Source organism: Lepisma saccharinum, chromosome 2, assembly GCF_977018435.1.
Source record: "Lepisma saccharinum chromosome 2, izLepSacc3.1, whole genome shotgun sequence".
NCBI lineage: Eukaryota > Metazoa > Arthropoda > Insecta > Zygentoma > Lepismatidae > Lepisma > Lepisma saccharinum.
Genome location: NC_139230.1, coordinates 158,870,486 through 158,883,433, shown reverse-complemented (window position 1 = coordinate 158,883,433; position 12,948 = coordinate 158,870,486).

The following is a 12,948-nucleotide window of genomic DNA, read 5'->3' as shown; positions in this document are numbered from 1 at the left end:
CCTGGGCAGGGGTGTTCTTTGTGAGTTCTTCATCAACTTCGTCACATCATCACCCATTCTCATCGTCGCGAGTAGCCAAAAATGACAGAACAGCGACGCTAAATAAGAAAAATCAAATCAAATTATATGGATTATATTTATGCTTGCAGAGTTTTAAAACAGTCTGCCTCCAAATTAACGTTTTCTGAATACAATTTATATCGAGGCTAGCAACGAATGTGTAACTTTATTTTATCCCTACGCAGTGGCGACGTTAAACTGGGCCAGGTGGAACCCCCTTCCAGAAAATTGCCCCCTCCTCCCCCCTCCCAGTGGCATGTCGTTTTAGAGAAAATAATTTATATCGTATTTAATGGCATCCATTAAAAATATATTATGTTTCATTCCCATCGTCACGATTAGCCAAAAGTTGGCTGAAGACCAAAAGTCCTCCACTGGAACCTTTGCTTTTCACATAGTATTCCGTTTGTCTAATCGTGAATGTGACTCGAACCTGCAACCTTTGGTGGGAATCAGGGTTGTTAAAGGTCCAGGAATTCTAATGGGTTCTGGAAGCTTTTTTTCTCGCACAATCTAAATTCGGTCCAAGTTACGTATTGTTTCATTGAAAAAAGGTTTCTGGATCGAATTTAAATTCATCCAGAAAAAAGGTTCCTGAACCTTATTTAAATTCATCCAGAAAAAAGGTTCCTGGACAGTATTTAAATTCCTTCGGAAAAAAGGTCTCTGGACCGTATTTAAATTGATCCGGAAAAAAGTTCATGGAGCGAATTTAAATTGATTCAGAAGAAAAGGTTCCTGGACCGAATTTAAATTGATCCAGAAAAAAGATTACTGGACCTTATTTAAATTCATCCAGAAAAATAGTTCCTGGACCGTATTTAAATTCATTCGGAGAAAAGGTCTCTGGACCGTATTTAAATTGATCCGGAAAAATGTTCCTGGACCGACTTTACAGATAAAAAGGTACTTTATGGTCCAGAACCCATTTACGCTTGCTGATTTTTTCTCCTGGACCGGAATTGGATTTATTTAAAACTCCTGTACCTTTAACAACCCTCGTGGAAATAACATGAGTCGCCCACTCAACGCGCTTGACCGCCAATATGGCACATGAGAGTGTTTATTGTTCTGATTTCAAATTTTTGTAGAACTGATATACGCAACGGCCATTGAGCATCCAATCAAATGCTTCAAGGAAATCTCCCCGTCGACTAGCTATTCTCGTTTCATTTGGCAGTTTCACTTCCTTTTTCTTTAGTTCCCATTTTTTCCGGGTTGACCGCCGTTTTCTTTCTGGAACGAACACCGATTCCATCAGATAATTGGACCCCTGCGGTTTCATGATGGCGATTGCTGTCTGCGAGGAATGAACCATTTCCGGTGACGAGCTATGAAGATGGAAGTGAAGTAAGAAATAGAAACCAACCGAGAAAATCCTAAGGTTAACCACACACGTCGTCCTCTGCCAAAAAATTCGTACCCTTTTCTCTGTAATATGGACTTGAAAAGTGGCCACCAATTGTTTATATTCATCAAGCAGCAAGAAAATTGACTGTTTTCTGCACTTGAAGTAGTATTTTATTTATTTTATTTTGTTTAAGTAACTTGAATATACTGCTGTAAAACAGCATGCATACCAAATAGAGCAGTTTAAAATATAATAGATAGAAAAACATTTAAAATTGCACAGGAACATCAATACAATAAGATAACTACATACTAAAATATACTAAGAACACAAGGGGCCTCCCCGATGGCGCAGTGGTAGCATCGTCGCCTTGTAAACAAGGGGTCCCGGGTTCGAAACCGGTGGAGGCACATGTAGGTTCGATCCCACCTTAAACTGTAGGTCCAGTCCCGATTATCCTTGCTGTGCATAAAGTGGACTTAAAACACCAACTCAATCAATCAATATACTAAGAACGCAAATTATTTTGGAGTAATGAAACCAATTCCAGTTATTATATATTATTTACCTTTAAACTTGCACATAAAAAGAAAAGGACCAAAGATTATTAAAAATTACAATACAATATAAATATACTGAAACACAAATTAAATTAATAAAGTAAAATATGTTACATTGATAATATAAATTCTTTACCATCCAATAGTAATAATATTGTGATAAAAGAAAATTAAGATATAGGGTTTCTAAAATGAGAAATAGTAGAAATAGCAAAGTAGTTAGTTCTAAGTGCATAATGCTGCGACCGTAGAGTAATTTTGGATAATAAATATGGAATATCAACTTGCGCATTAACTAATTTACAAAAAAAGTTTGAAAACATGAGTATTTCTTCTATCTATGAGGCTCTCAATATGAAATTCGTCTAAAAATTATAATAATCCTGATAAAATTTATGAAGTATGAATTTATAATTAAAGAATGAGATAAAACTCTTATGTACATTATCTAGTGTTATTTTCATATTTGTATTACATACACAATTCCAGGTTGTTGTATGTACTATATTTCAATATAGGCCTTTCGTACTAAATGAATCTTCAGAGTTTTAACAGTAATTCCTTGTGGTAAATTCATTTGTCTGTAGATCATTCATTCTTTTCGAGATCTTTTCAAATTATTGTCTCATTTTATTTAGTGCTTTTGATTTCTTTCTGTGTCTTCAGATTAATCACAAGGATGAATTGTGATGAAATAGCTCAAGGAACAAACACAATAAAACATTTTTTATCCTGATTTTAACACATTATACTGATCACTATGTAACGAAGGTTGAGTCTTGTACATCTTACCTGATCAGATGTCCATATCGAAATATAAAACATGTAGTTGAAATTACAAGTAATTGAACGTAATACACGACGTAATACCAGGTATAGAGTGGGTCGGATATAAACGCAATTCAAAATGTAGCTTTCAGAATTAAATTCCAAGTTCTACTCTGCTCTCAAAAGCTCTTTCTAATTAAGAGATAAATGCTACTGCAATTCAGCAATGGATAATCACATTAGTGGTCTGTTCAGTCAAACTCTGATATCCTCCCGTTTCAATAGCTTTGTTGAAATAGGCACCTGTTTTCAGAGCATTGACAGAAACGATTTACGAAATAAGTAATGGAATTCGAAAATTGACGGATCTCGTCGAATAGAAGCCAGCGTAGATTATGTTGAATTTCCAAACATTTCGCTGGCCTCAAAATCGATGCTTTCACGTTGCACCAAATGTGAGATTGCTACATCTCATCACAAAATATAATGTAATGTTATACAAAAGAAATTCATAAATATTCATAGAAAAGAGCGTTAATTTCAAATTATATATTGTTGGTGTCGAGATCCTGAGTCGACCAGTAAATGCGTGTTTGACCACCGATTTAATTTTTCTTATTTAGCCTCATTTCCCTGCCACCTTTTGCCTAATCGTGGCGTAAGGATGAGTGGTGATATGAGACTGATGTAGGGACACTCACAAAGAACACCCATGCTCAGACAGGGATTCGAACCCGGGACGTTGGACGATCGAGTAGGTTAATATAATTGTACTTTGTGCATTGAGTATATGATATATATAAGTAATTATAATGCTTTAAGTTTAAAAATTAGCAATTATTTGACATGACCAAAAAAGAAAATACATATACGAGGAATTCATTAAAATTTATTATTATTTATTATGATCATTAGGGCAAAGCATTTAATTACCTAAAATTGCTTTAAAAATATCAAACAGATATGAATTAAAAGTTGCTAAAAATTAATATATTACCTAAAAATAGTGAAAAATTGCCGTTTTTTTTTAAAAAAAATATCAATTATTTTATATCATTTCCCCTCAATAAATAATGGTATTAGTTAATTTTGGAGAACAATTTAACTGTTGACAGTGCAAAATGTTTCAATTACTACATCTCGTTCGAGAAGGAAAGTTGTAACGCCTCTATGTAACATACTGATTAATGCTGAACCGGGAAATATATGCATTTTAAAATCAATTTACAAAAAAGTTATTTTATCCTGTATTGTTTTCGCAATCACAAATTGCAATGCCTTTTCAAAATAAAACTGAATTAAAATGAACACTAAACACTTGAAGGAGATTTTCAAGTATAAATGATTGTCTATTGTCTGCTATTATAGACTTGTAACTATTCTCAAATTCCACTGATACAATTGGAGCCAATAAAAGTAAGCAATGTCTCGTGGATTTAATTTACAGTCAGCAAGACAAATACTTTCACTTGACAAAACTTTAAAAATAGGGGCAGAAGCTATTGCTATAGGTCTGTTTGTTTTCTGTGAATGTTGCTTGCTTATATGTGAACAACCATTAACGAGTAGATATGTTAAATAATAAATAAAATCTCATATTATACCACAAAATGTCATTACCTTTAAGAAAACTATTAAAAATGCTCTAAGTGTCTTAAAAATTGCCAAAAAATGACATCTCTTGAAAATACAAAACATAATGGCCAAACCAATTGCTTTTATTTAACCAATTATTTCATTATACACATTTTCATACATTCGAGAAATATTTTAACTTTTTTTAAACAATATGAAAAATCACAGCCTTGCCCTACTGATCATAATTATTTTCCTTCCAAGTACAAGATAAAAAAACCGAACCCAATTTATCTACGTGCCAATTTTGCATTAATATCTAAGGTTCATTGTGATTTTAGAGCTGCTTCACGAGCACACAACAGTTTCAGAAATGCTTTCATTCTTAGAATGGGAATATTATTCTGAAGTACTAAATAAAAGAAATAGATATTTAGAAACTCATCTGGCACAACTACAAATCTTCGTGTAAAATGCAAGCTCTGCTCAGTGAGTCTTACAAGCAAGAGAGAGAGAATGAGTGGAGCGGCGAAAAAGCCATCCATGCTGATGGCTACTGTATACTTCTAAGCTCTTTCACAGCTAAGGGAGTCGAGAGAGTTTGAAAACTTTTCCTTGAAACGGAACTATCTCCAACTCAAGCCCCTGAAGAAAGAACTTGTGAACGTATTAGCTCCTCTAATATTTGTTTCAGCAAGTACATTTGTACGCTGCGTGAACTTCTTAACACATTGTTCTTGCCCTGCTCCTTCCAACGCCAATAACAGGGTGTGCCAAGTCCCTCTAATGTACATTGCTGATGCGTTGCCAGACCCCTCATTGTGGGACATATATATTCTGCAAACGATTACTCGAATAGTAGTGTATAAAATAAGGGTTGAAATTTACATTGTGCCAAAAGGAGAATAATCAGAACTTGCATTACCTTACTAAAGTGGAATGTCTCTCAATAATTTGTTATTACTTATTTAAAAGTCTCGTTTCGATAAACACACCGTCATTCTAAATTCAGAAAAAAACTGAATTTGCTTCGAATTTTCATGTTCAGGGTCAGCGCCTGTCTGAATTAACATACAGTCGCCAATTGGTAGTTGATTGCTGACTTGGTGCTCAGCACATGAATATACTAGTTTGTTGTACACATTAGCCCCGTCTAGATGCTGCACTTTTTGACACTAGTTGCAGTGCAGGTGTATCCTGGTGTGAAGCTGGTGCAAGGAAGTGACGTTTAATCAAGTAGACGAACACGGTGTTCAAGTGCAGAAGTTTCAACAAATACCTGTCTGCTACTTTGAATGTTGATTTGATTAGTTAGCACGCACCACCTGATCATACACCACACATTACACCACTCCAAAACGTAGTGCAAACGGTGCAGATACCAAATAAGCTTCTTGACACTAAATCAACGAAGTAGACGAGTCGGTGTTGCACCATAGTGCAGCAAACTAGACGAGACTATTTTCATAACACTTAAGAATTCCTCCTATAGAATCTTCGTATGTATTTCTTTCGCAGTTGTAACAGAAATTAGGCCAGTGCTGCCACCAAACTATTTCATATAGAGAGTATTTTGGAAGATTCCTTACATCCTAAGCATATTTTTCGGTTCCAGAATGAATTCACGCCTTTCAGGTAGGACGAAATACGTACATATCATCCGAAATGAGATCTTACGTGACCATCCAAAAGACTACTTTTTTTTCAAACAGCACATAGCGCTATTGGAATGTATTTATAGTAGGACGTAGTACGCCGTAATGTTTTCTTCTCACTGGCATTTCTGATATATCTTCTCTCACTACTGTTTCTTGTATCTTTTCAGAAGAGTCTCTTCTGATTTTCCTTAACTATGTATAATCTCGGACCCTTACCGCAGTATACACCATGCACAAGACACACTATTTTCTTTCGTGTGCTCTACGACTACGCTTCTTTTTTTCCTTTATAACCAGTGTGCCAGGGATATTTTTATCCCCCTCAAAGATATATTGTGTTGGTCTTCCATAGTTGAAAGCATAAAATATGCCATTTCTTAACTGTAACAAACACAACTGAAAAATTATTCGTGTCTATAAGTTGTTTAGTCAAAGATTTCTATGACTACGACCATTCTGCAACCGACCAACCTCACCGAATATGTATTAAACTGTTCACAACAAACTTGCATAAGTAGGTTAAGTGGAAATTAAGTTTGAACCTGGATATTTAGATAAGTTTTCGGTGTTACTAGTTCGATAGCTCATTTTGTGTACGAGTTTGGATTTTCTTAGAATGTTTATGCACTGTTTCTAAATTACGTCATTCATAAATGCAGTAAGATTTAAGGTTAGAACCAATAGATACTTGGAACCACATATAATTTGCACATCTAAAAAAACCTACTTCCCAAAATGAAATCACAACTACTGAGTGGGACAACGGAGCCAGCAAGGGAGGGGAGACACTTGCCCACCCAAGATATCTTAAAAACGTTCATGTAAATTGTAGCGATATTTTATTACAAAGATTATTGTTTTCTACGATTTACAGGCTGTCAGCTACAGCAATGAACTGCCACGTCCAACAAAATAACGAGAGAACGTTTACAAAACAGACATTAGAATCATGTTGACTTCCGTGGCTGGGGACGTGCAGGATGGAAAAATTTTGGTCTCGGGATGTAATTTCGAAAGGAAATGTTAATGATTCTGAGATTCTCAATTTCCCGATCAGGTCGGAAAAAATTTCGGAACGGGGAATTTTCGAAATTTCCAGATGCTGTTTAAATCTCGAAATGTGCGCATTATTTCCTCTTCAAATGATTGTTTTTTTCACTTCCGGATTTAAAACTGTTCATTTGAATAAATTCCACCCACTTATGGCGAAAACTGTTAGTTAAATTAAATTTCAGACACTTATAGTGCAGAAAATATTAAGAATTAGCCTCTTTTAAAAAAATATCCTTTGGTGTTTCTCGGCTGTTCTGGATTACGAAAAGTCGGGATCTGTCCCCGATAATTCACACCCGGTCATTTTCAATTACTACTTTTTTTTATACAGAACGCTTACCCTTCGGCATGTATAAAAACACATCCGAGATACCATGAAGGACAGTAGATTAAGTGATATTGTTTTATATCTGTGCTTTGTGAAAAAGTACATAAAGACAAAGAACTCTTCATCAACATAGTGATAGATGTTTATGCAAAGGAAGCAAGGCGAATCCAGTTTCTATCTAGATAGCAGAACTTGTACACAGCGCCAAAGTATTTAAAACTGAATTTGAATTTTATGATTTGTAAACTAATATTAATATTAATAATAATATAATAGCAATGATAATAATAACAAAACAACAATAATACAAGTTTATATGTCCGAAGGGCAAGATATGAAATCTCACTATGCCTTCCCTCCCGTGGGAGGCCTGTAGTGGGCATCCCCTCCAAAGGGAAATGTTTAATTCGCACAGTGTTTATAACATGTGCTCTTTCAACATCTTCACTTTTCTTTCGCTTTGTCCCCCCCCCCCCCCTCAGAACTACGGAGTTCCACTTTCAAACTATATTTTCTTCCATCTTTTCTCAATCTCTGATGATATTGTCATAGCGAACGTAACCTTGAAACAAGGTAACTTTATTTTGGCAAATCCGTTATCGTACTTGGTACAGGTGAGCTCCCACTTCAGACTGTTGCCACAGCGTGGGAATAATGAAATTGTCCCAAATCCTTTCTATGCACGATTGTTTTCTGTGTACTGCCACAGAAACCCAAAAATAGATCCACCTCAAACTTAAAGAAAACATTTGCAATGGCGCTCGAGTCAGACAAAATACTGCCGTTACTGTATGTATCGCTCTCACTAATATTCAGACAAATACTAGTTATCTGTTATGGGCCCGGTATAAATATCAATTCAAGACTTGTGAGTACAGCGTAATACAATACAAACTAAGCCCGACCCTGTGGCCGAGTGGTTGTAGACCTCCGTGGCGAAGTGGTTAGCAGAGCGCGCTACAACGCCAGGGGTTCTGGGTTCGAGTCCCGGGTAAGGCATGGGTATTTGTGTTCGTCCAGTTGATAAGAAACAAAGAAAACGTAAGAATTGAAAAAAAAGTGTAAAAGTGAGAAAAAGAGTGAATGGTGGGGGGTACCTCCGTGTAAGGGGTATTTCCTTAAAAAAAAAAAAAGTGGTTAGCACATCGCGCTGCGACGCCAAGGGTCCCGGGTTCGAATCCCGGTCGGGCTTGGTTGTTTGTGATTGTCCATTCATCAATTTCATCATTTCATCACTCATCCCCATCTTCGCAAATTAGCCAAGAGGCACAAAACGCGAAGTAAAATAAACTAAATCAAATCAAAAAATCAAATACAAACTAAATATTTACACGGATAATGATTCCAAAAAAAAGTGTTACGAGATTAAATGTCACCAGTCGTTTGTGTATATCAAACAAGCACACAACAGCATAGAGAAAAAAAGGCTACATAAAATAATATAGTAGTATAATCAAACAAGGAAAACTTCCAGGGAATTTCAAGATGAATAGGGGGTTAACGCATAGTGATGCAGTATATATCACCCTGTATAATTTGTGTTTAAGGGCAGTGACACGAAAAATTCAAATAACTCCAGGAGGTACCATATTCAACAGAACATTATATATAATATAGCCGATGTGAGCAAAAATCAGAAAACGTTTCAGAAGAAAGGTTCAGAAGAATTTGGACCAGAAATAGTAGTAAAATTATTAAGAAAAAAAGTGATAAATTCAAAAAATTAAGATCTCTGGAGGATAAATGACAGGAAGAGATGGGAAACAGAACAGGTTGGAAAGAGTGCAACAATATAAATATTTACTATCCATAGTGAGAGAGGGCAATTAAATAAGCCCAGAAATAAGAGCCAGTATTGCAATTGGAGAATGTTATTATGCATTTCAGATGCTCATGAGGGTTGAGGGTTGATCGAGGTTATTTCCTGCCCACATTACCTCTGAACTCTGAACCACAGAACTCTGAATATGGGAAAATAAATCTTTGACAATCGACAAATTTGGCCAGCCCCAACATTACGACCATACCTCGTCTCAAATACGCGAATGTCTTGCTTTCCGTTCTCCACTCCCACGCAATTCCTTTAGACTGCACAGATATTTTACTTCTTGAGGAAGTTATGGATATTGCGCCTAGAACAAATGTATTTTCTGAGATTGCAATTACCTCTCCTCTTGTCTATGTTTAGTCTCTCTCCGTGGACGTCTTCCTAGCGTAGGCAAATTGCTAAGGAGACATACGCCCCCACATTTTAAGGCTTGATTTGGCTGAGTCAGTCGGCGGAGAATGGACGAGGGCCGTGATCTGCGTTTCAAAGCCACGAGATTGCTTAACAAGCCGGCTGGATTACAGGGGCCAGTTCAAGGGGCGTACCAGCGTTCAACGACTCCAAATGAACTTGCGTTAGCTCAGCATCCACGTTGCCAAGATGTATTTACTTTAATTAGTATTAGTTCACTTTAAAAAAAAATACTACTGGGGAGATTCTTAGGGTGGGGTTTGATTCCCTGACTTAAACTGAGATGTAGAACTACGCGCAGCTCAAAATTGTCTCATATACGTATATGTTGAGTATATATAGTTGTTGTGTACGACATATCCATATTATATATATATATATATACGTATATACAGGGTGGGTCAAAAGTCGCAATACACCTAAATAAAAGAAGCCACTGTGGGGATAGGTGTCAGTAAGTGTTGGATATGCGTGTTGGGGTTGGGGGAAAACTTTATGATGAGGTTGATCTTGACGGCCGCCATCTTGAAGTCCGCCATCTTGGATTCAACTTCATTTTTTAAAATGGGAAGGGGGTCGTGAGACACATAATTTTAGGCGAGAATTTTGTCAGGAATTAAATGGTGTTGTCCATTTTGACGTATCTTTATTCGTGTAGGAGTTACAAAGGTTTTCTCTTCGTTGCAGGTTGACAGGACAACATGAAACTAAGCGACGCTGAACAGGTTGAGATCATCCTAATATCAGGGGAAAGAAGTTCTCGCACCATTGCAGCCGATTTCAACGCTCGCCATCCAGACCGACATCCAATTTCCCACGCCACAGTTGCATCACTGCTGTCCCGGTTCACTGCCACAGGGAGTGTGAAAGATACGCCACGGTCTGGGAGACCACGTTCATCAACAGATGAGGCGACAACCATCGCCGTGTTAGGTAGCTTCGCCCTCAGTCCCACAAGGAGTGTGCGTAGCATGTCTCATGTGACTGGTGTTGGCAGATGCTCCATACGCCGGATCTTGAAGACACATCATTTTCATCCATTCAAGCTGCAGTTATTACACCACCTTTCTGAAGACGATCCTGACCGCCGGCTTCAGTTTGCGGAATGGGCAACAGCACAGCTTGCAGATAACCCACAGTTCGCCCAGAATGTGCTCTTTACGAACGAAGCTAACTTTTACGTTAACGGGGAGGTTAACAAGCAGAACCTGCGTTATTGGTCAGACAGTAACCCACATTGGACTGATCCATCCAACATGGTTGGACATACCAAAGTCACGGTGTCATGGTGTGGTGCGGGATCTGGGGAACACGGGTCATTGGTCCTGTGTTCATCCACAACAATTTGAATGCTACAAAGAGATGTTGGAGGAGCTGGTGTTCCCATCCGTAGCGACGGAGGATGATGACTTCCCCTTATGGTTTCAGCACGACGGGGCACCACCTCACTACGGTCTGCAGGTACGTGGATTACTCAACGAACAGTTTCCACAGCGCTGGATTGGCCGTCGAGGTCCAGTGGAGTGGCCTGCAAGATCCCCCGATCTCACTCCCCTGGGCTTTTACCTATGGGGCCACCTCAAAGCCATGGTGTATGCGGTCAAAATCAATGATCTTCGCCACCTGGAACAGCGGATCATTGATGCATGTGTGGCTATTACACCAGATGTCCTGTTACGTGTGCATACGGAATGGCAGAAGAGAATGGAAATGACTGTCCAGCATGAAGGAGGCCACATCGAACACATCATGTAAAGTGTGCCACTTTTCAAAACTTGAAAAAAGAAACCTTTGTAACTCCTACACGAATAAAGATACGTCAAAATGGACAACACCATTTAATTCCTGACAAAATTCTAGCCTAACGTTATTTTTCACACGACCCCCTTCCCATTTAAAAAATGAAGTTGAATCCAAGATGGCGGACTTCAAGATGGCGGCCGTCAAGATCAACCTCATCATAAAGTTTTCCCCCACCCCCAACACGCATATCCAACACTCACTGACACCTATCCCCACAGTGGCTTCTTTTATTTAGGTGTATTGCGACTTGTGACCCACCCTGTACATATGTCTTGTAATACGGTCATGAAATTTTCTTTCCACAATACATGGTAAACTATAATCGGAAATACCTTGAATTTAGTTTTAATATGAAAGGCAATACAGTAAGTAATAAATCAGGAAAAATGGTTTATGTTGAACTTTTTTTCTACACACACTAATATTAATATTTTCACAAAAACAGTAAATATGCCATTTTACAAAACAGTCCTTCAATATGGCCAAGGTATTGCATGTGATGTTCTCAATGAGTACTACAGTCTTAACACATGAAAATGTCCGCATTTTCAGCATGCACATTCCTCGTGACACCAGTTCCCACAGCGAGTACAAGAAACCCACATTTCACCTCAATGATCATCGCTGTAAAACCTGTTACAGTAAGTGCACTGTGAATCGTTATCTCCATCTTTTGATTCTTGTTGGGTATTTTTTTCGATCCTTTTCTGCTTTCTGTTACTCTTGTTGTTTAATTTATCCACTTTCTTCTCTGACATCTTCCTTATGTGGTCTGGTGACGTCAGGACCAGAAGCCTAGCCATTGTACAAGACTATGCCATGGACTATGCAACAATACACAGTTTGTTTGTGGCCCATAGATGACAGCACCTGTTGCCTTCACACAGTGCCTTTGTATACTACAATGAGCACATGTTACCGACACAGGACGCTACCGTTTGCAACACACATCTAACACATCTGCCACAGGACGGTCGCCATAACTCTCACTAACAGTACGGTAGTACCCGAACAGATGTCTCTTCAGTCTTCCAGGCACAGCAGTACGAAATATAATTTCTGACCATTTTACAACACTGGCCGTATTACAGGACTTGACCCTATATACATATATATATTCAAATACGTATATATACACACGCAACACACATGATCCGTATCGCGAAGATGGGAATGAGTGAAGTGATGGTATGATGAAATTAATAAAGGGACACTCACAAAGAACACCCATATCCAGGCCGTGATTCGAATCCGGTACCCCTGTCGTATATTTATGTATAGAAGGTGTTCATCACTAATTTTCCCATGAACGAAATTTTTTTTCACATTTTTCAGTTTCCAAGCCAGATAAAACTTATCGAGAATTTTTATATTTTCACACAGAACTAAGTCGTTATAACTCATATAATCTGTCATTTCTACATGTGTATATATACATACGAGTATGCATGTGTGTGGGGGGGATGTGTGTGTAGTATTTTTTTTGTTAATTTCCGTCGCTTCACTGCCCTTTTGGTTAATCGTGACGATGAGAATGAAATTCATGAAGGGTC